At 39.0% G+C, this 26,756-nt stretch overlaps 1 protein-coding gene and 1 pseudogene across 1 annotated transcript in view; one reads left to right on the top strand and one right to left on the bottom strand.

The window, feature by feature from the left end:
- The window catches only part of LOC101024101 (olfactory receptor 4K2), a 190,250-nt gene extending 182,976 nt beyond the window's left edge, over positions 1–7,274 (bottom strand). The window contains exon 1 of the mRNA XM_021940945.2: positions 7,139–7,274. The gene's annotated coding sequence lies outside the window, so the exon portion shown is untranslated. The remainder of the gene's footprint in view (positions 1–7,138) is intronic.
- An 8,213-nt stretch (positions 7,275–15,487) lies between these two features.
- LOC110743643 lies at positions 15,488–21,738 on the top strand (annotated as a pseudogene).
- The last annotated feature ends 5,018 nt before the right edge of the window (positions 21,739–26,756 follow it).

Below are 26,756 nucleotides of genomic sequence, written 5' to 3'. Positions count from 1 at the left end.
CTGAGGTATCTCTGTCAATTAACTTAAATGTTGCTACTTCTTATACTGTCTTCTCATATCTAAAGAATTCTGGGCCGGGCGCCGTGGCTCAAGCCTGTAATCCCAGCACTTTGGGAGGCCGAGACGGGCGGATCACGAGGTCAGGAGATCGAGACCATCCTGGCTAACACGGTGAAACCCCGTCTCTACTAAAAAAATACAAAAAACTAGCAGGCGTGGTGGCGGGCGCCTGTATTCCCAGCTATTCGGGAGGCTGAGGCAGGAGAATGGCGTGAACCCGGGAGGCGGAGCTTGCAGTGAGCTGAGATCCGGCCATTGCACTCCAGCCTGGGTGACAGAGCAAGACTCCGTCTCAAAAAAAAAAAAAAAGGAATTCTGCCAAAAAAGTGCCATCCTTCTAAAAGTTATTTCTAAATTCTGTAAGTTTTTATTCAATATGCTACAATGTTGGAACCTCAGTATTTTCCTCACTGGGCTCTATATCCTCCAACATATGCACAGTAACACCTAAATTGTTCCTAAACATTATGTCAGAACTTTGGGTGACATATTTTGTATCTTATTTCTCCTCAGACTGTGGCTTCCAGAAGATTTTTTGGAATCTGTCTGGTGGGCAAGCTCTTTATAAATAATGATGCCTTAGAATAGTTGTCATTACTCTTTACTGATTCTTCAGAGAATATGTAATCATTAACTTTTAAAGATTCATTGGCTTGAAAGGTAACCTTCCTAATGCTATAGAGGCTACATCCCAGGAGAATGTGAGTTTTATAAAGTGCATTTTTAATTTTGGGGCCACAGTAAAACTCTGTCCAGCTGGAGACAGAATATGGTTTATAAAATAAATTATTTAGAGATTTGGTTCATGTGATGGCTCCACCTTTTGAGCACTGCTAAGAATCATGACACTCCTGTGTCAATCCCTTTTCATTCCATAATTTCTCAATGTTGGTTTATTAATGATTCTGGTTGGAAGCCTATTAAAGAGACATATATTACTAAAAGAAGCACAAACATAGCTTCTAGATAGTCATACCAAAAGACTTCCCAGAGCACTGGTATAGAGAGCAAGTTGAAAGAAAAACTTTTGAAAATTTGTGTTTCTGCTCAAAATGTAAGCCCTCTTGACATCTACGACTCACATCCCTCCATATTTCTGAGGAAAAAAAAGTTTTTCTCAGATAACTCAAATCCCTAAAGCATTTTTATAATAAGGTAGGAGGAAGGAAGTTTACCTACAACAAAAAAAAGTATTTGATTTCTGTCATTTAGTAAAAATTTTCAGTTTTACAAAAAGCATATAAGGAAAATCAATCTCAAAATTTTATGAAATACCTTCAAAAATAAAGTTTAATGTCTAGATCTTTGCACACTTTTGTACATAATGACTGAATCAATATGATATTGATTTTATCAATATAATAATCACTATATCAGTTTATGAAATTAAGGTAAAAGACTAATCCCCTAGCTCCCCACCCCTGAAAAGCCCCCAGTGTCCGATGTTCCCCTCCCATGTCCATGTGTTCTCATTGTTCAACTCCCACTGATGAGTGAGAACATGCGGTGTTTGCTTTTCTGTCCTTGTGACAGTTTGCTGAGAATGATGGTTTCCAGCCTCATCCATATCCCTGAAAAGGACACGAGCTCATCCTTTTTTATGGCTGCATAGTATTCCATGGTGTATATGTGCCACATTTTCTTTATCCAGCCTATCATTGATGGGCATTTGGTCTGGTTCCAAGTCTTTGCTATTTTGAACAGTGCCGTAATAAACATACTTGTGCATGTGTCTTTATAGTAGAATGATTTATAATCTTTTGGGTATATACCCAGTAATGGGATGGTTGGGTCAAATGGTATTTCTAGTTCTAGATCCTTGAGGAATTGCCACACTGTCTTCCACAATGGTGGAACTAATTTACACTCCCACCAACAGTGTAAAAGCATTCCTATTTCTCCACATCCTCTCCAGCATCTGTTGTTTCCTGACTTTTTAGCGATAACATATGCAGAAAGCTGAAACTGGATCCTTATACAAAAGTTAACTCAAGATAGATTAAAGACTTAAGTGTAAGACCTAAACCCATAAAAATCCTAGAAGAAAACCTAGGCAATACCATTCAGGACACTGGCATGGGCAAAGACTTCATGACTAAAATAACAATGGCAACAAAAGTCAAAATAGACAAATGGGATCTTATTAAACTAACGAACTTCTGCACAGCAAAAGAAACTATCATCAGAGTGAACAGGCAACCTACACACTGGGAGAAAATTTTTGCAATCTATCCATCTGACAAAGGGCTAATATCCAGAATCTACAAAGAACTTAAACAGATTTACAAGAAAAAAAAAAAAAAAGAAAACCATCGAAAAGTGGGCAAAGGATAAGAACAGACGCTTCTCAAAAGAAGACATTTATGCAGCCAACAAACACATGAGAGAAAAGCTCATCATCACTGGTCATTAGAGAAATGCAAATCAAAACCACAAAGAGATACCGTCTCATGCCAGTTAGACTGGAGATTCTGCCTTTCTAAAGGTCTCCAGCTAATACTGATGTTGCTGGTCAATAGACCATACTTCATGTAGCAATGGTCTAGTCATGACCTAGTTAAAATGTCCAAGGAGACAAGTTCCTGAACAAAAAAGCCTCGGGAATATCTCTACCTCACCGACATAATGACAGAAAAAAATAAGAATTGGGAGTGATTCTTAAAAATCAATGTTTCTCTCTCAAAGTCAGGTTAAGGAGTAGACATTGCCTGATTTATATTAAATCCTACTAAGATTCTGCCAGATAGTAGAAAACATTGTAATACAAATTGAAAACCATCTTTATTCCTGTCATTTATCCATTTATACCTTACACTATACCTTACCTATACACTGTGCACTGGGATGTGTGGTACTAATCAGGGATACATGGTGACCTAAACTAGACCTGGAACACTCTTGTGGAGCTTATGATCTAGTGCAAATCCTAAACCCTGAATAAAATAGCCAGATAAATAAATGCCAAATTAATCATTCAGTAAGTGTTATAAAGGAAAGGTATGTTAAGGCCTAACATGATTCAATGGAGGTGGCGCAGGGAACTCTGTCTCACTCTTCATAGCATAAAAGCCGTCTCGAGAAAGGAATGCTTGAGTTGAGACCCCCCAAAAAATGAATAACGTAGTTTAGATAAAGGGAGATGAGGGTGAAAATTGGATTTCAGGCACAGAGAATAGACTATGACATGATTTCATCTCCTTCTTGAAACAGTAACTCTGGCCATGGTAGCGAAGAGTTTAGAGAAGGACAAGGGCAAATGTGAAACTAATTATGAGGCAAGTATATTTGTTTTTGTTTTTTGTGCATTTTTGTAAGACAGGATGAATTTTATTCTATTTTTAAAAGAAACAAAGTTATCTGTTTCTTTGGAAGACGTCTAGTAAAGAATAAAAGTCATGACATATTAATCCTCAAAATTGTTATTGTTGCTCCAAAAGGAAACTCAAAAACTAAAATTGGATCCAATCAACCCAGATAAAACACTGAAAATTATGAAACTTTTGCTCAAGATACAGTGATAAGTGCAGAAAAGCAGCAACTATTTAATCATGCCCAGCAAAAATGTGCAGTGTCCTCCAATGGCCAAACACACTCCGGGTGGTGGCCATGGGTGGAGGGGAAGAGGCCTGGGGTTTTCTATGGGGTGATGACAGTGTTTTGGAGCTTGACAGAGGTGGTGGTGGCACAACACTGTGAATGTGCTAAATGAGGCAAGTATATTTGAAAAAGAGGGTGGCGGTCAACCTCTGCAGGTAGAGGTGGTGGTGGACATGGAAGGAAATGCATATTACTACATATTCGGGAAGTAAAATGTATTTAAAGATTGGAAATGGAGGTGGAAGGTTAGGAAGATGGTCACAGATACCTTGCCATGGTACCTCACTCTAATACTTCAGGGCATGCCAGCCTGACTTTCAGCGCTCACCCTCACGTTTCCTTACCTGAGGGCTTTCTCTGATCATGGAAGCTGCTTTTGCTGTCCCTGCTGCAGGTTGGGCATGCTGAGGAATCAATGTCACTAGGAAACAGTCCATAACTAATGACTATCAGAAACTGGTGTACAAATACCCTTTACTTCTCAGCACGCTTCTGAGATAAGTTTTCTACACTGGCTCTCAGAGTTATTCCAAGGTTAATCCACAGTTATCCATTCTGGTAACTGCTTCATAGTTCACTCTTTATAAAGGCCTTTGCCCCACTTCCCAGTTCTCCTACCAGAGATTCTGATTCCTACCACATGAATCACGTGCAGGTGAATCCTAGTCTCTGGATCTGCTTTCAGGATAGCACTGTAGTCAGATGAATGGGAATCCATTCTCTTAGAAATGCAAGAAGAGAATGTGGTTTGGGAAAGTTCATTAGATCAGTTTTGGAGTTGAATTTGAGGTGCCCCTGAATCATTCAAGTAAAACTATCATCCAGCAGTCAAATATTAATACCATGTAGCAGTTGTCATCTGGCATTCCTAGGATGTAATTTGTATTAACAATTTGATATACTCATTGGCAAATAAGTAATAATCAAAGCTTTGGAGAAGAAAATGACCTAGAGGATAGTATAGCATTGAAAGATGTGAAGGCCTGGAACTCAGCCTTGCAGAGCTTCAGAGTTTAATGGCCAATTAGAGGAAAACAAGCCCACAAATGAAATAGAGGAGTTGCAGCCAGAAAGGTGGGAATTTTCTGGGAAATCAGGAGGGAAAGTAGAAGAGAGTTGATACTGAAGCCAAAGAAAAAAAAGTGTTGGAACAGCAGTGCTGAATTCTGCTGAGAAGAAATGTATCTTGTAAAAAAAATGTCCATAAGACTTACAGACGTGAATGTTATTGGTGATTTCTGCAATGGCCATTGCAGGGGTATGATGGGGAGGGAACCATATTTAAATATATTGAACATGAGGTGGACATGAGGAAGAGATGAGGCTTTCATGCTGTCTGTTAAGTATACCAGCCATACCCCTGCTTCGTGGTACCTATACATACCATCTCCTCTGCCTGGAACATTCTTTTGCTAGATATTTATATTTCTTGCCCCAACACTTCATTCAAGTCTTTTCCCATATGTCACCTTTTCAGTGAGGCCTTCCCTGACTAGCTTTTGAAAATTATACCCAGTGGGGATGGGGTTCAAAGTCTCAGGTAAACGCGATCAATAAGTTATGGAGATCTGCTGTATAGCATAGTGACTGTAATTAATAATAACATATTGTTCAGTTGTCTCTTGATATCTAGGGAAGACTAGTTCCAGGACACCCTGGAGACAACAAAATCAGCAGATGCTCAACTGCCTCATATAAAATGGCGCGACATTTGCACATAACCCACACACATCCTTCCATGTAGTTTAAATAATCTCTGCATTACATATACTAGCTAAGACAATGTAAATGCTACAAAAAGTTGTTATACTGTATTTTTAAATTTGAATTATTTTTTGTTATGTTGTTATTTTTATTTTTTTCTAAATATTTTCCATCCATGATTGATTGAATATGCAGATGCAGAGCCACAAACACTAAGGGCCAACAGCATACTTGAAAATTGCAAAGAGAGTTGATCTTAAATGTTCTCACAACAATAAAATGGCAAGCATGTGAGGTGACAGATATGTTAATTAGTTTGATTTAACCATTTTGCAGTGTATACATATATCTAAAAAGCACCTTGTATACCGTAAAGGTATACTATGTTTTGCAATTATACCTTAATTAAACTGAGGGGAAAATGTACCCCTGCCACCTCCAACACACACTTCCTATTGACCTGACCCTTCTAATTTTTCTCCATCTTTACTCATCACCCCCCCAGCATGCCATATAGTTTATTTACCCCCTGTGTTCCCCCATTTGAATATAATATGAACAAGTCAGGAATTTTTATCCATTTTGTTCACTGCTGTATTCATGAGTATTTAGAGTAGTGTCTGGAATGTTAACAATTATTATTGTTGAATTAACTGATCAATTATTAATATTTTAAAAATATAAACACCTATTAAATTTTGCATTTAAATGCCATTATGAGCCCGACTATAAATATAAGTATAGATGGAAGGGGAAACCTTAAATGGTTTTATGCTTATTTTTTTTTTTTGTTTATATGTTTTCTCACATTTCTCTACAATAAACTTCTACATTTGTATAATATTGAGAGTAAATATTTCTTAAGAAAAATTAACCTTAAGAGAGAGCTTGAAAAAATAAATAATTCACAGATAATTGCTGTGAAGGCTACGCATGGAAAGGGCAGAAGGGAGGTGGAAGGAGGGCAGAGAGCTGTGAGCTGAGTCAGAGTCTCAAGGCTTTTTCAGCATGAAACTCAGCAAAGACAATTGTTAAAAAGGCCTGCCCCCTACCGCCCCTGCTGTTCACTAAGCTTAGGCAATTACCTTAGTGTACCAATGTCTTTTCACGGCCCAGCATATACTGATTTAAGGACTCAACACTCTGACTTGATAAAACCTAAAATACGAAGCTACCTCAAAGGTGGGTGAGACTCTAAGGAGGCTCAAATATATAGTCCTCAATTTATTCTCATCTCAAATTAGTTACAATCTGATACAACATATTAGGAGACAAGAACAGGAGAATGGTAAAAATCAAACCTCACTTCAAAAGATTATAAATTATTGCTCTCAGATTACTATTAACTAACACAATATGTACAGTGAGTCTCTTCTCTTCCTCTTCCCAAATACAGAAGAGAACATGAAAGACTAGGAGCCACACACATTACCCCAGGGAAGGCAGAGTGAAAGGGCAGTCCGGGTGTCCTGAACTGCACCGCTCACAGAGGGGGCCTGTCCCACAACCAGCCGGGCTATTTCAATCTATTCTTACCTGACAAAAAGGATCTGGGGGACTTGGCTCCACTGTAGGTGGGCAATTTTATTCCAACTGGTTTTGGGTGCTAGTTTTCTGCCCAGTGGTCAAATTCAGAAACCCAATCAGGACCTAGGTCTCCATCTGGAGCTCTTAGGTTAGCTAATTCATGGCATCTTGGTCCTCAAGGAAGGGTTTGTTGTTTTTGTTGGCGTGTTTGATTGGCTGTTTGCCATTGCATTAAAATTCTTTGTCTTACCCAGCAATTGATGAGTTCAAGGCTATCCTGGCACGTTTGGTGATGTGGCTTGAACCCTCCCACAGTATTACTGACTGAGATTAGCTACTAACCAAAGTTTAGTGAAGAGAAGACAATGAGCTTCTGAGCTTGCTGGAAATGTCACAGAGGCTTGGTTGCCATGGCAGCGATTGTCAGATGAGAGCACAGAGAAGGGTGTAAGAGAAAGGAAAGAAAAACTTGCAGGAAAAGCTGAAGCATAATATTATAGTAAAATATATATATATAATATACATTATATATAAGTATTTAAACTTTAGACTATGTATGTATTACAGTATACATCTTATATATATGTTATATATATATATATATATATATACTGGCTAAACTTACAGTAGAGTAATGTGTTGAAACTTGAGGGGAAAATCACTTTTTGAGAGAGACTGGCTTTCCAGCATTTTCTTGGAGAGATGTGGTTTCATGGAAGAATGGTGTCTGAGCTACATTTTGTCTTATTCTAAAGGTAAAAGGAATGGGACTGATTTGGAAGCACATAGACTATTGCAATATCAATACCAATACCATACTATTGTAATACCAATTTATAAAAGGAAACTAGGTATCCATTAAAATGGCAGAAAATCAACAGGTATTTTCTGTAACAGATCATTGAGTTGGATGTGAAATGGTTTGAAGCTTTAAATACTCCAGGGGCTCCTGCAAAGTGTAAACTTAGTGTTTCCTTGAATTAGCACTGAAAGGACAGCAGGATTGAGGGAAGAAAGAAGGAATCTAGTCATCTAGTAATATGACTCTGGATGACGTTTGCTCTAAATTGCTCCCAGCATCAGTATGTGGAAGGTGGGCAGAGTGTGTGAACTTCAGAGCCCCTGCAGGGCTTCAGTTGGTTTGAATAAAATGATGAGGGTTATCCTGCCCCCTTGTGGCTACGGGCCAACATGCCAGGGCTTGGAGAAGGAAAGGAAGAAATTAATGAATCACAGAGTTGCCTGACTGAAGAAAGAAAGTTCAGAAACACATCCTGTTCTCTCTTCCCTACAGAAGTCAACTTGCCCATCACTTGATTAGCTAAAAGTGAATGGGGCTTGAAGTTCAGTCCTTGAATGAGATTTTGTTTATATAGCCCTCCTAGGACTTTTGTCCTGTCAGAGTAGCTTATTGCACGCTGTGCTCCTTGTGATCAAAGGTTAATTAATCTTGTCTCTCCAAAGTCTAAAGTTTAAATCCTTATTCATTAAATCAGGCTGTTTATCAAGTATAGTGCTTTACTAATGAGATTATTTCAGAAATAAGCAAACAAAACAATAAGACGTGTGCTGTTTGTTTTTTTGAGACAGGGTCTTCCTCTGTTATCCAGGCTAGAGTGCGGTGACACAATCACGGCTCACTGGAGCATTGACCCTGTGGCTCAAGTGATCCTCCTACCTCAGCTTCCCAAGTAGCTGGGACCACAGGTGTACACCACCACGCCCAGCTAGGTGTTTTTATGTTCCTTTGTTTGTTTTATTTTGCAGAGATGGAGGTCTCCCTAGGTTGTCCAGTCTGGTTTCGAACTCCTGGGCTCAAGTGAACCTCCCGCCTTGGCTTCTCAAAGTGCTGAGATTATGGGCATGAGCCACTATACCTGCCCAATATTGTTGACCAGAGTAAAGAAAAGGTATAAACATTCAGTAACAGTTATAAGCCATATTCAGATTAGCTATAATTTTCACGAGAACCATCCCAATCTCTTGAAAGATAAAACACCAAACCAAATGTAGCCAAATCTAATTGCTTCACCTCTGAATTGTTTTTTTAGTCACTTGACAAGGGTAATGGTTCCCTCACATTTTGTATATAAAATCTACTGGCACAGAGCCTGGCTAGGGGAAGGCTCAGAAACTTGAATGCTAAATAGAATCCCAGGTGATTCTTACACACACTGAAGTATAAAGGTCACTGGACCATTCTAGTGACCATGGGTCCCCTCTGGTTGGCCTGTAGGTGTAATGTAGGGGAACAACTTTCAAACTACCACATCTGAGGAATAAGAGGAGGTTGGAAGGTTACTTTTAGCAGGTGATTGGGAAAGTACTCAAATGTGAGATTTGTTAAAGTTCATTTTAGTTATCACAAATGAAGAAGAAGCACACATGAGGAAAGGAGAGCTCCAGGGCCCCATGATAATTCAGCATGCCACAAGAGAACACGCAGAGACAATTAAATGAAATCACAACAATGATAGATGAGCAAGATAAAAAAATATTGAAATAAAGATATAGAAATTTTACAAAAAGAAACAATTAGAAATTCTGGAGCTAAGAATTCTATGACCGAAATAAAAAATTCACTCAGGGGGTTCAAAAGTACACTAGAGCAAACAGAAGAAGGAATCAGCTCATCCAGACACTAGTCATTTGAAATTATATAGACAAAGGAGCAAAAGAAAAAAGAATAAAAAGAGCAAATGAACCTGTGGACTTAAGGGACATCATAAAGTAAAATAATATACCAATCACAAAAGTTCCAGATGGAGGAGAGAAAAATAAGAAAATTATATTTTTTTCCGGAATGACTATCTTCTTGAGGCAGATGATATGTCAGAGAAGATTGTTACTTTTTTCTGAAATTACAAATAGTAATATCTGATTTGGGGGGTCATGACTAACGGAATCCCAACATAAATATTATTAATTTTACATATATGCCTGTGCATGTGTGTGCATAAGGAATTGTACCAAAGAGGCCAGGTAGTCATCATCAAAGTGACAAAGAATCAATAGAAGTTTTCCATAAGCAGGTCATTGGGGAAGGAGGTTAAAGAAGATTCTCCAACTGCAATATGAAAGCATTAGCAAGCCACAAAGTCTAAATTCACCAGAGGTGTTTCCAAGATGGAAGATTAGAGTATCTTTAAGTTTCTACTTGGAGAAAACACAGGATGTGGAGACAGCAGTAAAAGGACCTGGCTAATGCTACTCAGAGACGTATTCATCCAAAGTTACTCCCAGCAGCAACTGGTGAATGACTAGACCGCTTCCAGTATCACTGCCTTTGTCAGCTTGGATTAGATACATTCTGGCTGCATCCTACCACTTCACTTCTTATCTCTGCTTAAATAACCAAAGCTTGGAAAAGAGAGAAAGAACATAAAGCAAGTTATAGAGAGTCTAACAGAATATAACATCTGAAACTGGTATGACTTCCACCTTTCTATGAACTATGCCCAAAAGTTCAAATGCACAACATTTTCAATGCAGGATACTACCATGGGTCTACATAAGCAGCAAAGAAGAACAATGATCTAAGGCTTTCCCCCTCACGGGCTGTTGCTGAAACTGCTGAAACTGTTGCCAAAGTAGCTCATTACCCTGAAAGCTCCTTGTGGGCAATAGTCATTTTGAATAAATCTTTGTTCAAAATGAGGACTCATTTTTCAGTAAAATTTGTTGTACCTAAGTAAGCAGGAATTTAAGCCATAGTCATGAGCTATTGAACAAATTTATCAAACAATGTTTAAAGTGATATATATTTAAAGAAAAGAAGCCAAAATTGTATTAATAGAAGTTTTCCACGGTGTCCAAAAGGCATAATAATGACCAGAAAAACATAACAAGTGGAAGACATCAGAAGATTAAATATATTAGACTCCAGATATCCTATTTGTGAAAAGAAAATAAACCAAATTAAATTATAGCCATATCTAAACTCTTACTCTCTGTAAGCTTCTGTTTAATCATTTTTAAATGATACAGCTGTCTTCAAAAGAATTTTGTGACTATTAGATTATGCATGTGGAATCTACTGGTACAGTAATTGGTACATAATAGAAACTAAATACAATCATTTCAACATGAAAAAACCTGGACAGAGTGTTTACACCCATTGGGTCAGAGAAAATATAATTTTTAAAAAGAACATGAACTCCTTGGGACAAGGTATGAGAGGAGGCTCTGAATGTGATATTAGACCCCAGGTGTTCTTATACTCACACTCACACTGGAAGCAACTGGGCGGTACCAGCAGGCATCAGTTCCTGCTCCAGAAGTCTACAGCAGGAGTACAGGAGACCAACTTTTAATACTACTACACTGAGTGACAAAGCTGGCAGGGAGGTAACTCTCAGTGGGTGACTGGGAAGGTACGCAGGATATAGGGATTTGTTAGTGGATTTTAACTGTCACTTCATGAAATATATATGATGGAATGGGAACTCCAAGAGCCTGAAGCACTTGATGGCATCCAAAATGGGCCTGTTTTTCCTTAATCCAGAGCCACCCTGGAGGTGCCAGGTAGGCAGCAAGCCAGTAGGGCCATGACTAGGTAACAGTATCACCAACGGATTCAAGAAGGCCCTTTCACCTCTGAGTTTATCACTGGAAGTAAAACACAATGGGGGACTGAGTGATGCACTGTGATTGTCCCCGCTGCTCCTGAGGGATGCCCTCAAGGGACAATCTGTGCCCAAAAAGGAATGCAGAGTAAAAGGAAAGGAACATTTCCTGACATTTTACTCCTTTTTGTACAACAGTTAATGAGAATTGTTCGTGAAGCTCAAACTGTGGTAGGTATCCCCAAGAATCCAAAATGCTGCACAGTTAAGAGGGTATAGGTGGGAGCCTAGTGACTGCTGGCTGCAATTTCCACTGACTGTGTAATCTTGCTAAAAAACTGGGATACGAACTTTTCTTTGTATTTATTTATCAATATATATTTATTACAAAGTAGTATATAAAATAATATATAATTGTTTCACAAGGTTTCCCTTCCTCCTTGCAGGCATCTGAAATGTCTATCAAGGAAATATCTGCTTGAAAATACTACCAGAAAAATCTGAGTTGACACCTCTGTTTTTCCTCTTCTTGCAGATAAAAAGATGACAGAAGCCAGTGGACTTCATATCACTACAGAGGAGAGAGAACATTTGTAAGTAATGGGTAGTTATTTTTATTAAGTATAATTAAGATTTTTTAATTCTTATATTTACAGTGAAAGAAAAAAAATTGTACAATCCACAATGACTCAAGGCAGGAGAATGACCCTCAGTGTGTAAAACTCTGAACAGTGTGGCAGGAACAGAGATGTTCTCAAAGAGCAAAAAGCCTGCTCCTGAATCAGAAAAATCCGGATGGAAGAGCAGCAAGAATAGCTCCAAGTATTTTAGCTAAGAATTTGGAAGAAAAGCTACTTCTCCTTTCTCTCACATTTTCTCTTCTCCTTCTTCAATGTTTAATTAACAACCGCTCATTCCAGAGCCACCCTAGACACACGAGAGGCTTCTTCTCAAAAACTCCTTATTCTTCCCTTAATTTTGAGGTGAGTTTACACTGACTCTAACCAAGAATGAAACAGGGCTTCTCATTCAAAGAAAACACCCCTGAAACAGATTTGTCCTTTCAAGATTACATCTCTTTGCCCTATTTACATGCAACCTTACCAGTTGGTGCAAGTGTATAAGTTATGGTTACACAAAAGAATGTGGGAACCCTTTCTGCACATGCTTCAGTTAAGTCTCAAATATAGAAAATTTAGGTTGTCTCGTTCTGGTTTAACACATCCTACTATCCCTTCCAATGATTGAATTTCCAGTCCGAAGCCTTCTTTATTGAGCCCATAACCTTAGAAATATGCTTTATAGCTTCCCATTTTAACTCATCAGTCTATTTGTATGCCATGGTTGGTCTCTCTGAAAGAACACAAAATTATTTTTATATTTGGATCTCCCTTCAGCATTCAATGATCACTGTTAGCCTGGCAGATACCTGCCTCGCTGCCTCAGGTGATGTATCTAATGTAAACTATAGAATCTATGAGAAATATGTAAATAATATTTTCCCATGATACATAACCTCAGTTCCTAACACAGATGTCCTGAGGCAAATCTTCCAAATTCACAGGCAAAAATTTGATATAAGTAAGTTACATGTGAACAAATTCAACCAGATGCAATGAGAGAAAACAGCTAGCATATGATATACATACCTGAAAGCTGTGCAGAATAAAAACTTGGATTTTAGAATCAATGTATTTGGAAGCACAATAGAATTCCAATGGTACATTTAAACATGTGAGAGTGCTTTTCTACTCTAAAACTGGAAAGGAGAGGGGAGTAGGATTTAATGAGATAATGAACATTATGTAACTGTCACAATAAATGTTTAATACATGGCAGTGGTTGTTGCTATGCTTACTATCTTAGAAGTCAAATGTTCTTTAAAGAAAGTGTCCAAAAGTAGATTTACATCATAAATGGTGCCAAGAATTAGGGCAAAGGGCAGGTCAAAGAGGAATAGGGGATATAATGTAGCAGCTGTCAGCTTTGGTTAGTAACCTGGTTAATGTCCTTCTTTATTATAAATAGGGATCTAATTCAAAGGAAGGAAAGGTATAATACTACACAATATACCCTTGCAACCATCTGAGCTGACAAAAAAAGCAGGGTCCCACGATAGCAGAGGCTTATGAGAAAAGGTCTGAACTGAATATATAAACACCTAAGTTTTAGGCCTCCTTCTTCTAACAACCAAGATAACTTTGTATAGTTCTAATGTCTCTGGTCTCTATTTCTGTGATATGAGGAAATTGAGTTTAATAAAACTAGAGGTCCTTTCTGACACTAACATTCTACACTGGTGTATTCCTGTCACATTTTTAAAGTTAAATTTATGGTTTATTTTTTATTTTTTTTTTATTTTTATTTTTTTTTCACTGTTATAATAACTTTAATTTATCTTGCATTTTACAGAAGTCTATGAACGATTTTAAAAAAGCACCTCCTTACCCCGTATCACGTTTCTCTGACAGGTGTTAAAAGTAGGCAATGAGTATGTCAACAGCTTGAACATCAGCGTCTTGCAAGGTCTTCAGACCAACCAACCACTCGCCAAAAATCTCGGCAGCTTTTTTATCTTGTTTTTAATACAACGGTATATCCACTCTGATGGCAAACCTGTCCAGCCACATCTCCACAACACGCTTTGCAAAATCAGTGATTAGCAAATTAGTTAGCTTTGGCACGGAGCTGTGCTCGCTTGCCCGTGACAGCCTGGAAGCCGGTTTTGATGCTGGCAACAGAACATCTAGAATGACAAGTTTCGCACTGTAGGAAATAGAGTCGTGTGTCCTTCTGTAGGATTGTGTCCGGTGATCGGCATGTGTGACAAGTGACATATTCCTTGATATATCTTCTCAAGACATTTTCTATCTGTTTCTGTTGGAATCTTCCTTTGATTACAAGTTGGTTATTACCATCTATAGAACCACTTGTACCCAATTCAGCCAACAAAAATGCAAGGAGATGTTTGGGCTGACGATGTAATAGTTTACAGATATCTGTAAAGTTGACAAAAGAAGTTTTCATTTTTTATTTTTTAATATAAGATAATTCATCACCAGTATAGTAACAAGATGAGAAGGCATCTGAGCTAAGGAAATAGATGTTTTTCCATCCGCCTCTTGTTGTCTTTCTATTATAGAGCAAGATCTTCCTAGTAAAGGGGTGAAGGCAACTTTTCTCTGTATCAAATTAGCTGTTGCTCAGCAAATAGAAGTTAAATGCCGCTATACGAAGCAAATAAACACGTGCTAGCATGAAATCTGTGGCAGCATCCTCAGTACCCTACTTCAGTCAACAGAACTATCCAGGACAGATCTCCTAAAAACATAAGTTATTCACAACATACTGAGATTCTCTTTTTGTACTGACCTAATTCAATTTTAGATTATGTTTAAACTGATTTTTCTTAGAATTTTTCAAAATACCATACAAAATTTTCTTTGTAATAGGGAGAAAATATATATATAAATACTTGAATATGTGTATTACAAAACATTACATCAACACAGAATTTAAATGAAAATATAGAAAGCCATTTGGACCCTATGTTATATGATGTCAATGAAACCTATAGTCTGAAAAATAGAGATATGGTATAGTGGGGGCTGTGCGGGCTGTGGGATCACATAGTAACATGTTAACCACATTCTCCCATAACCCTGATTTCACTGAACTAAGACAAAGATGCGAGGTGAGTTATTGAATTGAGAACTATACGGAACTTTTTCACAAAAGTGCATTAAAAGAGTGTCTTGGAGTCAAAAGAAATAAATATAACCTTCTAAGACAGAGAAAACGACTATTGTAGTGGTCCCTATCGTTCATTTCCTTCATAGATTAGAAGAATGAGTGTTGTAGAAGCCAATAACATTTCTGGGCCTGTGAGTGAATGTATCCTCCTGGGCTTCCCCTGAAGCAGGGTAGATATAGATCCTCCTTTTTGTGGTCTTCTCCCTCATCTACGTTCTGACCCTCATGGGTAACACATCCATCATCTGTGCTGTGTGGTCAAGTCAGAAACTCCAACACCTATGTACATCCTCTTGGCCAACTTCTTTTTCCTGGAGATCTGCTACATTAGTTCTGATGTGCCCAAAATGTTGGCCAATCTCATCTCCCAGATCAAGAGCATCTCCTATGCTCGCAGCCTGCTCCAGTTCTACTTCTTCTCCATGTGTGCTGCAGAGGCCTACTTTCTGTCTGTGATGTCCTTTGATCGGTTTCTTGCCATCTGTAGACCTTTGCATTACCCCACCATCATGACTTACCACCCGTGTGCCCGATTAGTGGTCGTCTGCTGGGCAGGTGGTTTTCTATCTATACTGATGCCTGCAGTGCTTATGTCCCGAGTGCCTTTGTGTGGTCCTAACATCATTGACCATTTTTTCTGTGACCTGGGGCCATTGCTGGTACTGTCCTGTGCCCCACTTCCCAAAACTGCTCTGACTCGTGCTACAGTAAGCTCTCTCATCATCTTCATCACCTTCCTCTACATTCTTGGATCCTATATCTTAGTTTTGTGAGCTGTTCTGCAGGTCCCAGCTGGCTCAGGCAGGAACAAAGCTTTCTCTACATGTGCTTCCCATTTCTTGGTTGTTTCTCTGTTCTACGGCTCAGTCATGGTGATGTATGTGAGTCTAGGCTCCAGGAGCCACCCTGGGACACAGAAATTTGTGACATTGTTTTACTGCATGGCAACCCCATTCTTTAATCCCCTGATCTACAGCCTCCGGAACAAAGATATGAAAGATGCACTTCAAAAAGTGCTTGGAGTGCCACCAAAAGAAATATCTTGAAACACACAGAAATGATATACATTCTTCTACCATTATTCCATAAGAAATGCAAAATTTCTCTCATAAAAAAAAACTATTTTCTGGTGATGTATGAGCATTTGGCTTCTTACTCTCATAAAAGCATGACTCATTACACACAAAGAGCCCTGATCCTATCTCAAAGCAAAAAGTAAACAAAGTCCTAAGGTTCATTGTAGGTAAGCTCTGTACAATTTTTATTCATCTATGTATCATTTTTCCCTTTTGGAGATTTTTTTAAGTCCTAAAACTATATGTAATTCAGTTGGATATACAAAGCTAAGACCCATGTTTCTAATTTGTATTTTGGCCTTATCCTAATGCAACTTTATATATTTTAAATGTGTTTCAAATTTATCAACTATTCTTTCCTTGCCAACTCTAGGTTTTTCTATAATGAAAAACAGCACTACTCACTGTACTCACAAAAATTAAATTGCTTTATCTATAATATCAATGACCAAGAATCTGTCACTGAAATAGGAATTTTTTTTAATTTGTATTTTCCTTATTACTAAGTATTGGTAAGATGTTCATGGTGCGCAGCAAGGAAAAACTAGAAATGGTATAGTTTCTTAAGGGAAATTCCTGGCCCAGCTCTGAAGAGAATACATAGAAAGGCATGCATACATTCACATATGCCAAATCATTAAATATTTCTTACTCAAACCTGGGCTTCTATACTTTCTAAGCTTATAGTGAAGGAACATTTACTGTTACAGAAAATAAACATGGGATACCAGGGAATCAATTCTATCAACCAAAATATAAGCAACCTTAAAGCAGTCACCACTTAATATAAACTTCTTTACTTAATCTGATCACCTGCCAACACTCTGAAACTTTCATGTTTTTAACTAAGGCACAAATATTAGGGGGAAAGGAAAGAGAGGTGTTTGTGATGTTGTCTCCTATATGCTGAAGAGAAAGTTAATGATTTGACTAAAAACATCCAGTCTACATTAGATTTCATATTCAAGATTTTTCTATGAACACATACCTCTTTTATTATTTTATTTGTTAAATTTTATTTCCAATAAACACATGATAATTACGTATTTATGGGATACAATGTGATGTTTTGATAACCATTCACATTGTGAAATGATTAAATCAAGCTAATTAATACATTCATCATCTCCTATACTTATTTTTTGTGGTTAAAACATTTGAAATCCACTCTTTTAGTAGTTTCTAAATACACAGTGCATTATTATTTATTATAGTCACCATTCTATGAAAGAGATCGCTAAATCTTATTCTTTCCATCTAACTGAATTGTTGTATCCTTTGATCAACATCTCTCCTCCCCTCAGCTGCCTCTCCCCTCCAGCCTTAGTTAACCACCATTCTACTCTCTTTTTTTTTTAAGAGTTCAACTGAATGAGCTATCACCTCATATCTGTTAGAATGGCTATCATCAAAAAGATGAAAGATAAGTATTGCTGAAGGTGCAGAGAAAAGTAAACATTCGTGCACTGTTGGCGGAAATGTAAATTAATATAACCATGGAAAACAATATAGAAGTTCCACAAAACACTAAAAATAGAATTACCATATGATTAAGCAATTTCACTTCTGGGCATATATCCAAAGAAACTGAAATCAGTATGTCAAAGAGATATCTGCACTCCCAAATTCACTGCAGCATTATTCACAGTAACCAAGACATGGAAGCAACCTAGGTATTTGTCATTAGATGAGTAGATACACAAAATGTGATACATACACACAGTGGAATACTATTTGGCCCTTAAAAATAGAGAAATTCTGCCATTAGTGACAATGTGGATGAATCTGTAGAACATTATGCTAAGTGAAAAAAAAGCCAGACACACACAGACATCTCAAAATCCTCTTCCAAGTTATTTTGACTTTTGAAATATTTTCTATAATAAAATATGTTAAGGGATAAAGCTTCATAGACCACTGTGGAGCTAAGGGAGAATTCAGAGCAACCTGCAATCCCAAAGCACTAGTTCTTCTTGTCCTCTGCGGATTGTAGAGACTATACCCACCTGAGATAACTCTATCAGAGTATAATTCTGCCAGTGTTCTTACTTACATCCAATAAAAGCTGACTCTAGCTGATTATGTCAATGAAAAGGATTTGTTGATGGAGTAGCAGGAATCTCACAGAACCAATGAAAGCTGAAGAACCATAATTGAGGCTCAAATTCAAAGATACATATGCAAACCACCATGCAGAACTGGTGATGAAAAATCGACATGACTGCAGCCATGACTATGCTATGGGCCACTAAGCTGCTACATGAGCACCACTGTCATTCTGTTCTAGGAACTTGTCTTTTCTGCAATAAGTGTGCTTACCTTCTTCATTGTCTTTTTTTTTTGAGACTGAGTCTTGCTCTGTCACCCAGGCTGGAGTGCAGTAGCACCATCTCAGCTCACTGCAAGCTCCGCCTCCCAGTTCACACCATTCTCCTGCCTCAGCCTCCTGAGTAGCGGGGACTACAGGCACCCGCCACCATGCCTGGCTAATTTTTTTATATTTTTAGTAGAGGTGGGGTTTCACCGTGTTAGCCAGGATGGTCTTGATCTCCTGACTTCGTGATCCGCCGGCCTCGGCCTCCCAAAGTGCTGGGATTTCAGGCAGGAGCCACTGCACCTGGCCTCTTTATTGTCATTTTTTATGCCAATATTTCAACATTGTTCCTCTTCCTACTTCTGCTCTTGATTCAAAGCCTGGTATAGCTGTATCTGGTGGAGCCAAGAGTACATTTCTACACCTTTATGTGCAAGGGAAGCTGGGAGAGCTAATATCTGGCAATATAAACAACAATTACATAAATAGAAGCTCCAAGCCTGATAATATTGGGATTACCTCAAACATAAAAAAGGATGGAGATACTGGGCAGCAAACACACACACACATACACACACAGAGAGAAAGAGAGACAGAGAGAAAATATCAACTCAAGCCATTTATTTTGAATATCCTATATCTCTGAGCTATGTTCCCTCTAGAGATCACACAGGGTGGAAATTAAATTATCCACCTATGCAACAGCAGTGAAAGGGGAGCAGAATGAGTAAGGGGTAAAACACTGCCTCTTGGGTAGTTGAGGACTTGTCTATCTCATGATGAATGCTGTTAGAAGATACTGTGCTGATTGTAAGTTACTACTGCATTACCTGGAGTTCCGAGAGAAAAAGTTAAACTAAAGGTAATAAATTATCATCTGGAAAATCTCTGTAAGCTGCAGTGAAATTTAACGTTGTGCACTTGCCTTTCATCCTTCTTAGAACTAGTGAAGAAGATAGAGAGGATTCTTCACTTACTCCTTCACTTTAAGCCAAAAATTCTTAGACTTGGGGGAGGGGGGCCAATGAACCATAATTAACTGAATAACTGAAATCCTCACTCGTATCTAAGCTTTCATTGTGCTTGAAAAAGATGTTCATATATAAAACTGAAATATTTTAAAGTATGTTTTGTTTTAGTCTAAATGTTGTGTACATAAAAGCATAAAAGTTTTAATAACTGGGGCTTGCTTAGCTACACTGAAATGAATTATATTGTACTTTGTCATTTTTTAATTATACAAATCGTATATTTTACAGTAGTCATTGTAAAGAAAAAAACACAAAATAATGAAAATTATCATATCTCCACACCTCTACACACACACTTGCCTCCTCAGCAATGTGTTTAGTTTGGTGGATGTATTTCTAAGTCCTATTTCTGTACACTTACATATAAAAGCAAAATCTCAGAGTTTTATATACCTCAGTGGGTATATAAATTGGATTATACCTAAGTATCGTTCTACAACGGATTGACCCTCCCACCCACTCTGTACTCTCACCTAAACAGCAATGTCTGAAAGGGAAATTTCATCCAGCTCTGCAGGTACTTCTGTCAGTCTGGGACAAATCAGGACAAAGAAGCTGAAGATACAATTCTTCAGGAAAGACTTTCCCAGAAGCATGGAGGTGTAAGGTCACTACTTCCACCACGTAGCACACTCAGTGGGTTCTTTCTCCTACCAAAATCAGGATTTGAATTAGGAAAATCTGTGAAATAAGAGCATGCTTGTTCTCTCCAGGCAAAGAAACTTTATTCTGAAAAATAAAGTCGATTCACTATTTGTTTAACCTCAATATTATCTGAGGTCTATATTTAGTCCTTAGACCTCTTTTTAACCTGTACTGTCCAATATAATAGCCACGACTCACATGCGGTTACTGAGCACGTGTAATGTGACTAGCCCTAATTAAGATGTGCTCCAAGTTTGAAATCAAATACCAGCTTTGAACACTTGGTGGGATGAAAGAATGTAAACATCTCATTAATAGTGTTTATACTAATTACATGTTGATATACTATTTTGGGTGAATTGCGTTAAATAAAAATACTATTGAAAATTTCGTAGCTGCCCTTCAGCAAGGTGGAGTGGGCGCGCCACGTGCCCTTCTTCCCCGAGCTGCCAGTGGCCGACCAGGTGGCGCTGCTGCGCCTGAACTGGAGCGAGCTCTTCGCGCTGAACGCGGCTCAGGTGGCGCTGCCTCTGCACACGGAGCCGCTGCTGGCTGCCGCAGCCTCCAAGCACAGCCCACCGATCCCGAGTGCGCCGTGGCCTTCATGGACCAGGTGCGCGCCTTCCAGGAGCAGGTGGACAAGCTGGGCCTCTGCAGGTCGACTCCGCCTAGTACGGCTGCCTCAAGGCCATCGCGCTCTTCACGCGCGACGCCTGTGGCCCACGTGGAGAGCCTGCAGGAGAAGGCGCAGGTGGCTCTCACCGAGTACGTGCGGGCGCAGTACCCGTCCCAGCCCCAGCGCTTCGGGCGCCAGCTGCTGCTGCCTCCCTCATCTCCCAGCTGTTCTTCATAGGCCTGGTGGGGAAGACGCCCATCGAGACGCTATACACGCTGCTGTCCGGGAGTACCTTCAACTGGCCCACAGCTCGGGCCAGTGACCACGACGGGGCCGCGTGCGCTGTGGCCAGGCCTGCAGACGGACCTCAAGGGACAGGGGCCTCCCGGGACTCAGGACCCTGGCTTCTCTCCTCAGACTTATATTTTTTAATGACTGTGAAATGTTTGTCTTTTCTGTTTTTTAAATGATCATGAAACCAAAAAAAGACTGATCATCCAGACCTCAGCCTCCTCCTCCCCAGGACTCCTGGCCAGGATGGAGGTAAGGGGTGGAGGGTCCAATCCTGGGACAGTCTTGTCCCTTAGCACCTCAGGCACGAACTTCTGGGACGGTGGGGTTGGCTTCCCTGGCATGATGGACAAAGGCCTGGTGTCTGGACCGGAGGGCCGCTGCAGCGAGCAGGAGTAGCTAGCATATGCCAGGCAGATCCTCTGGACACGTAATCTACCTCAGATAATACGTGATGACTCAATCAAGGCCGATAATAAAGACATTTCCTGCTAAAAAATAAAAAATAAATTACGACCGGGCACGGTGGCTCACGCCTGTAATCCCAGCACTTTGGGAGGCCAAGGCGGGAGGATCACAACGTCAGGAGTTCGAGATCAGCTGGCCAATGTGGTGAAACCCTGTCTCTACTAAAAGTACAAAAATTAGCTGGGCATTGTGGTGGGCGCCTGTAGTCCCAGCTACTCAGGAGGATGAGGCATCACTTGAACGCGGGAGGCGGAGGTTGCAGTGAGCCGAGATCGTGCCACTGGGTGACAGAGTGAGACTCCATCTCAAATTAATTAATTAATTAATACTAAAATAATTTTAACCAGTTTTTCTTTACCTTTATTAATGTGGCTTTCTGAATATTTAAAATGATTTATGTGGGTCACATTATATTTTTATTGAACAGCGCTGATTTAGACTGATGTCAAAGATTTCAATAGCTCTAAATACCATTACTATGTTGACAAGTCTCAAGTTTTTATCTCCACTCCCAATCTTGTCTCATACCTCAAAACTTGCATATCCAATTGCCTACTTAAATTTCCACTTTGATGTTTATTAGTTTCTAAATGTACTTCCTATCCTTTATTTCAGTGTACCTGCTTCAGCCATGATCTTGACATAGGATGAGAAACTCTGGCTAATGTACATACTTCAAGTGTGGGTTAGTCTTGTTCTGTCATGAGACAAAGTAGATTTCCCTAGTATATTTATGTAACCTGGTAATATTCATATAACTACATATATAAGTACTTACATTGTCATTCCTTTCCCTTTTCCAAGTGGAAATAACCACCTTAATTGAAAACCTGGATACTGCTAACCAAATCTAACTTTGTGTATAAGATAAATTTAAATATAGTACATATAATTTTAAAATTAAAATAAACATTTCCATATTTTAACAAAAAGTCAGTAGGCAATGATTACTTAAGGTTAGTTATTTTTTGAGATATTAAATTTATCCTTTTTACCTTCTTCTTAATGCCAAGAAAGATAATTTTTGTTCCAAGGATACACTTCCTGAGATTACCAAAGTGCTCCCCGGGGTTGTCCTTCCCCAGGTTATGTCTTTATTCCTGTCAACATTCATGTATAAGAATTCTGGGATCGGCCGGGCGCAGTGGCTCAAGCCTGTAATCCCAGCACTTTGGGAGGCCGAGACGGGCGGATCGCGAGGTCAGGAGATCGAGACCATCTTGGCTAACACGGTGAAACCCCATCTCTACTAAAAAAATACACAAAACTAGCCGGGCGAGGTGGCGGGCGCCTGTAGTCGCAGCCACTTGGGAGGCTGAGGCAGGAGAATGGCGTAAACCCGGGAGGCGGAGCTTGCAGTGAGCTGAGATCCGGCCACTGCACTCCAGCCTGGGAGACAGAGCGAGACTCTGTCTCAAAAAAAAAAAAAAAAAAAAAAGAATTCTGGGATTTCAGACATCTTCAACCCAAACAGCCCACAGAGATTCAAACCAGTCTTGAATCTGCCGCATTTTTCAGTGGTGCATCTTCAGGCACATTTTTAAACCAAACTTCTTGCCTTTCTTAATAGCCACCACTTGGATTTGGATCTCTAAGTGTACTTGTTAGAGCATTTCCACACTCATTTTGATGACTGCCTTGCTTTCTTGCTCACCTTAAACTTGAAATAGGCAGGCCAGAACTCCCTCACTTCCTGTAGGTCTCCTTAAAATTTAGCTTAAATGAAGCCTTCCCAGACTATCCTATTTAAAAGAGCATCCCCACTCTCACTAGTATCTATTCCCATCACCTGCTTTGCCCTTCTTCAAAGAATGTATCACCACAGGAAATATTGTATGCTATAAATTTATTTCTCTATTTCTTGAACCCTGCCTTCCCATACTGTAATATAAACTGCATGAGAATAGATATCACTGCTATAGCTTCAGTGCCCAGATAATGCCTAATACATAATAGGAGCGCAATAAATGTTTGTTGAATGACCTTGTTAACTCAATAATTGAGTTATTACTATTGCAGAAGCCATTCAGGAGCAGTAAAAAGATAGTATAGCTCATACTCCTGCCCTAAAGAAACTTATATTCTAACTGGTAGGAAAGTCAAAAATAGCACAAACAATGCTGCAATAGATACCCAAAAGGCAGACCAATTTTGAGTAAATATTTGGCAAAAATCAAAAGGCAATGAATTTAGAAAATAACATTATGATATACTGTAGTGGGCAAGAAAAGTTTTATAAGTGGTATATAAAAATGGACAAGGTATGAATAGAACAATTTTGAGCTCAGGTTGCAAAACTAAGATTATACTCTGTGAATTAGAGAGAGTGAGTCAAATGGGAGTGATGAGACATGTATTAAAGTAAAAATAAAGTTTAAGAAGAAATTGGGAAGAACCTTAAATCACATACAAGCTAAGGAATTTGGGATTTTTCCTGTGTTTAAGTAGAGGGAAAATAAGTGACTGACGGAAAGGAGGTTTAAGAATAGAATTCTGGAATTTGACATGGGAGATGACAGAAACAGACCATTTATAAAGTGACTATACCATCACAGATATGGCGTGCTAGGAACCTGCACAAAAAAAAGATGGGCGTAAAGATGACAAATGATCTCAGGGAAGATGCTTAATCTGTTTAATGACAGATTAGGAGTGGGAATGAGATGGTAAGGAATTCTATTGTCAAGATTTCAAGTTCATGCTATAAATCAATAGATCCATTAGAGAATAAGGGTGGCTAGAGCTAATTTAAAAGGAGATTAACAAATTTAGGATTAAACGTTTGAATTTGAAATACATCTTCATGTAAAAATATCCAGCAGGATGCTGCAGATATTTAACTACACTTTGGTAGTAAAGTCAGTGCTGGAGTTACCCTAGAATCAAGATTTAGCATAAGATTTCCTCATGGAGTGCAGTAATAATAATAATTATTATTATTAATAAATTGCTACTCAGAAAAAAAAAAAAAACAAGAAATTAAAGGGTAGAAATTACCCCTCAGGAACACTTTTCCAGAGTTTTACTAAGAACTACACAAAAAAAATAAGTGCACAATAGGCCTAGATTGTCAGTGAGCTCACAGATTCTACAGCTCTTTGGTTTGCTCTGGGCATCAACCGACCTTCTTGTGTCCACTTATGCTAAAGTGTTAGCATTGGCAAAATGTGAGGTGTCAATCAAGTCAACATAATATTATTGAAGTCCCTTGTTAGCCTCGGAAGTTATACTTCAAATTATAAAGAATACAAAGGCAGAACCTTAAAATTGTCCCTGAATTGTTGAGGGTTTGTGTGTGTGTGTGTGTGTGTGTGTGTCTTAATCTGGTAATTTGAAGGATCAGTGGAAAACTATTTGTATAGTTCCAATACATTCAACAATTGCTATGCTCTCAAAAAAAAAAAAAAAAACTTGCTTCGATGAAGGCAGAATCTGAGAATGTTGAAACATACCAAGCAGCATGTATTGAAAACCAAAAGAGTAAGCAGAAGCTCAGTTTTAGAGAAACAGATGAAAATATTAAGTAGAATTGCAAAATTTAAAAAATCTATTTAAGGTACAAACATATCTGGAACATAATAGTAATAACTTCCTAAGACTGAAACCATGGGTCCAATTAATTCTTTCAAATTATCTTCCCAATATATAAAAGTAGAATAAAATGAAAAAAAAAAAGCATGATTTCATTGGTCTCATGAGCTTTCATCCTCCTAAACATTAATGATGCATTATATTAAATTTGACTCTTGGATCCTTTAGAAATTTCCTACTGTAACACATACAGAAATTTCTTTAGTGCCTCTTTCATATCCTTGTTCTGGAAACTGTAGATCAGGGGATTAAAGAATGGAGTTGCCAAAGCATAGAACAAGGTCACAAATTTCTGTATCCCACGATAGTCCCCAGAACCTGGGCTAACATACATCACCATAAGGGAACCATAGAAGAGAGACACTACAGCAAGGTGAGAGCCACAAGTTGAGAAAGCCTTATGCCTTCCTAAGCTTGAGGGCACCTGTAGCACTGTGCTTAGGACACAGAAATAAGTCCCAAGGATATACAAGAAGGTAAGAAAGATGATGAGAGAGCTAATGATACCACAAGTCAGAGTAATTCCAGGTATTGGAGCACAAGACAGTGCCAGCAAAGGTGCCAGATCACAGAAAAAGTGGTCGATAGTGTTTGGACCACAGAAAGGCACCTGAGATATGAGTGTCAAAGGGGTCAGTAACCAGAGACAGCCACCCACCCAGCAGAAGATCACAAATTGAGCACAAACGTGATGGGTCATCAGGGTGGGATAGTGCAAAGGTCTACAAATGGCAATAAACCTATCAAAAGACATCACTGACAGAAATAAGCACTCTGCAGCGCACATGGAGGAGAAGAAGTAGAACTGGAGCAGGCAGCCGGCATAGGAGATGCTCTTTGTCTGGGAGATGAGATTGGCCAACATTATGGGCACATCAGAACTGACGTAACAGATCTCCAGGAAGGAGAAATTGGCCAGGAGGATGTACATAGGTGTGTGGAGTTTCTGGCTTGACCACACAGCACAGATGATGGATGTGTTACCCATGAGGGTCAGGAGGTAGATGAAGGAGAAGACCACAAAAAGGAGGATCTGAATCTCCCTGCGGCAGGGGAAGCCCAAGAGGATGAACTCATTCACAAATCCAGAGATATTAGTAGTCTCCAAGGTCCTCATTGGTCTGGCCTGTAGAGGTGACAGAGATAGTAAGAACCACAGAAATTCTGCACTGTCTCTCTTCTATCTCTTCTTCTGGTGAATAGATATATGTTTATTTTCTTCAATTTGGGTTTGTGATACTGCTATCTTCCCCTTGGAAGGATGAGCTGTTCTTTCCTTTTCATCTCCCTTCCTAGTTTATTCAATAAATAGTCATTTTGCAAATTATTGTTCTAGAAGATAAAGAACAATGAGTAAAATAAAAAGAGTCCCTGATCTTATAGAGCTTATGTCAAATGCCTTTTGTTCAAAGCAACTTCAAGCAGTACGTTGACTGCTCCAAAAGTTTTATATAGAGGAGGCCTTGGAGCATACATTTACTGGAAGAGATCTGAGGAGATTTACCTTGGAACATCATT

This window comes from Papio anubis, chromosome 7 (assembly GCF_008728515.1).
Source record: "Papio anubis isolate 15944 chromosome 7, Panubis1.0, whole genome shotgun sequence".
NCBI classification, from domain to species: Eukaryota; Metazoa; Chordata; class Mammalia; order Primates; family Cercopithecidae; genus Papio; species Papio anubis.
The sequence above is the reverse complement of the archived record's forward strand: the minus strand, read 5'-3'. Positions and strand labels throughout refer to the sequence as shown.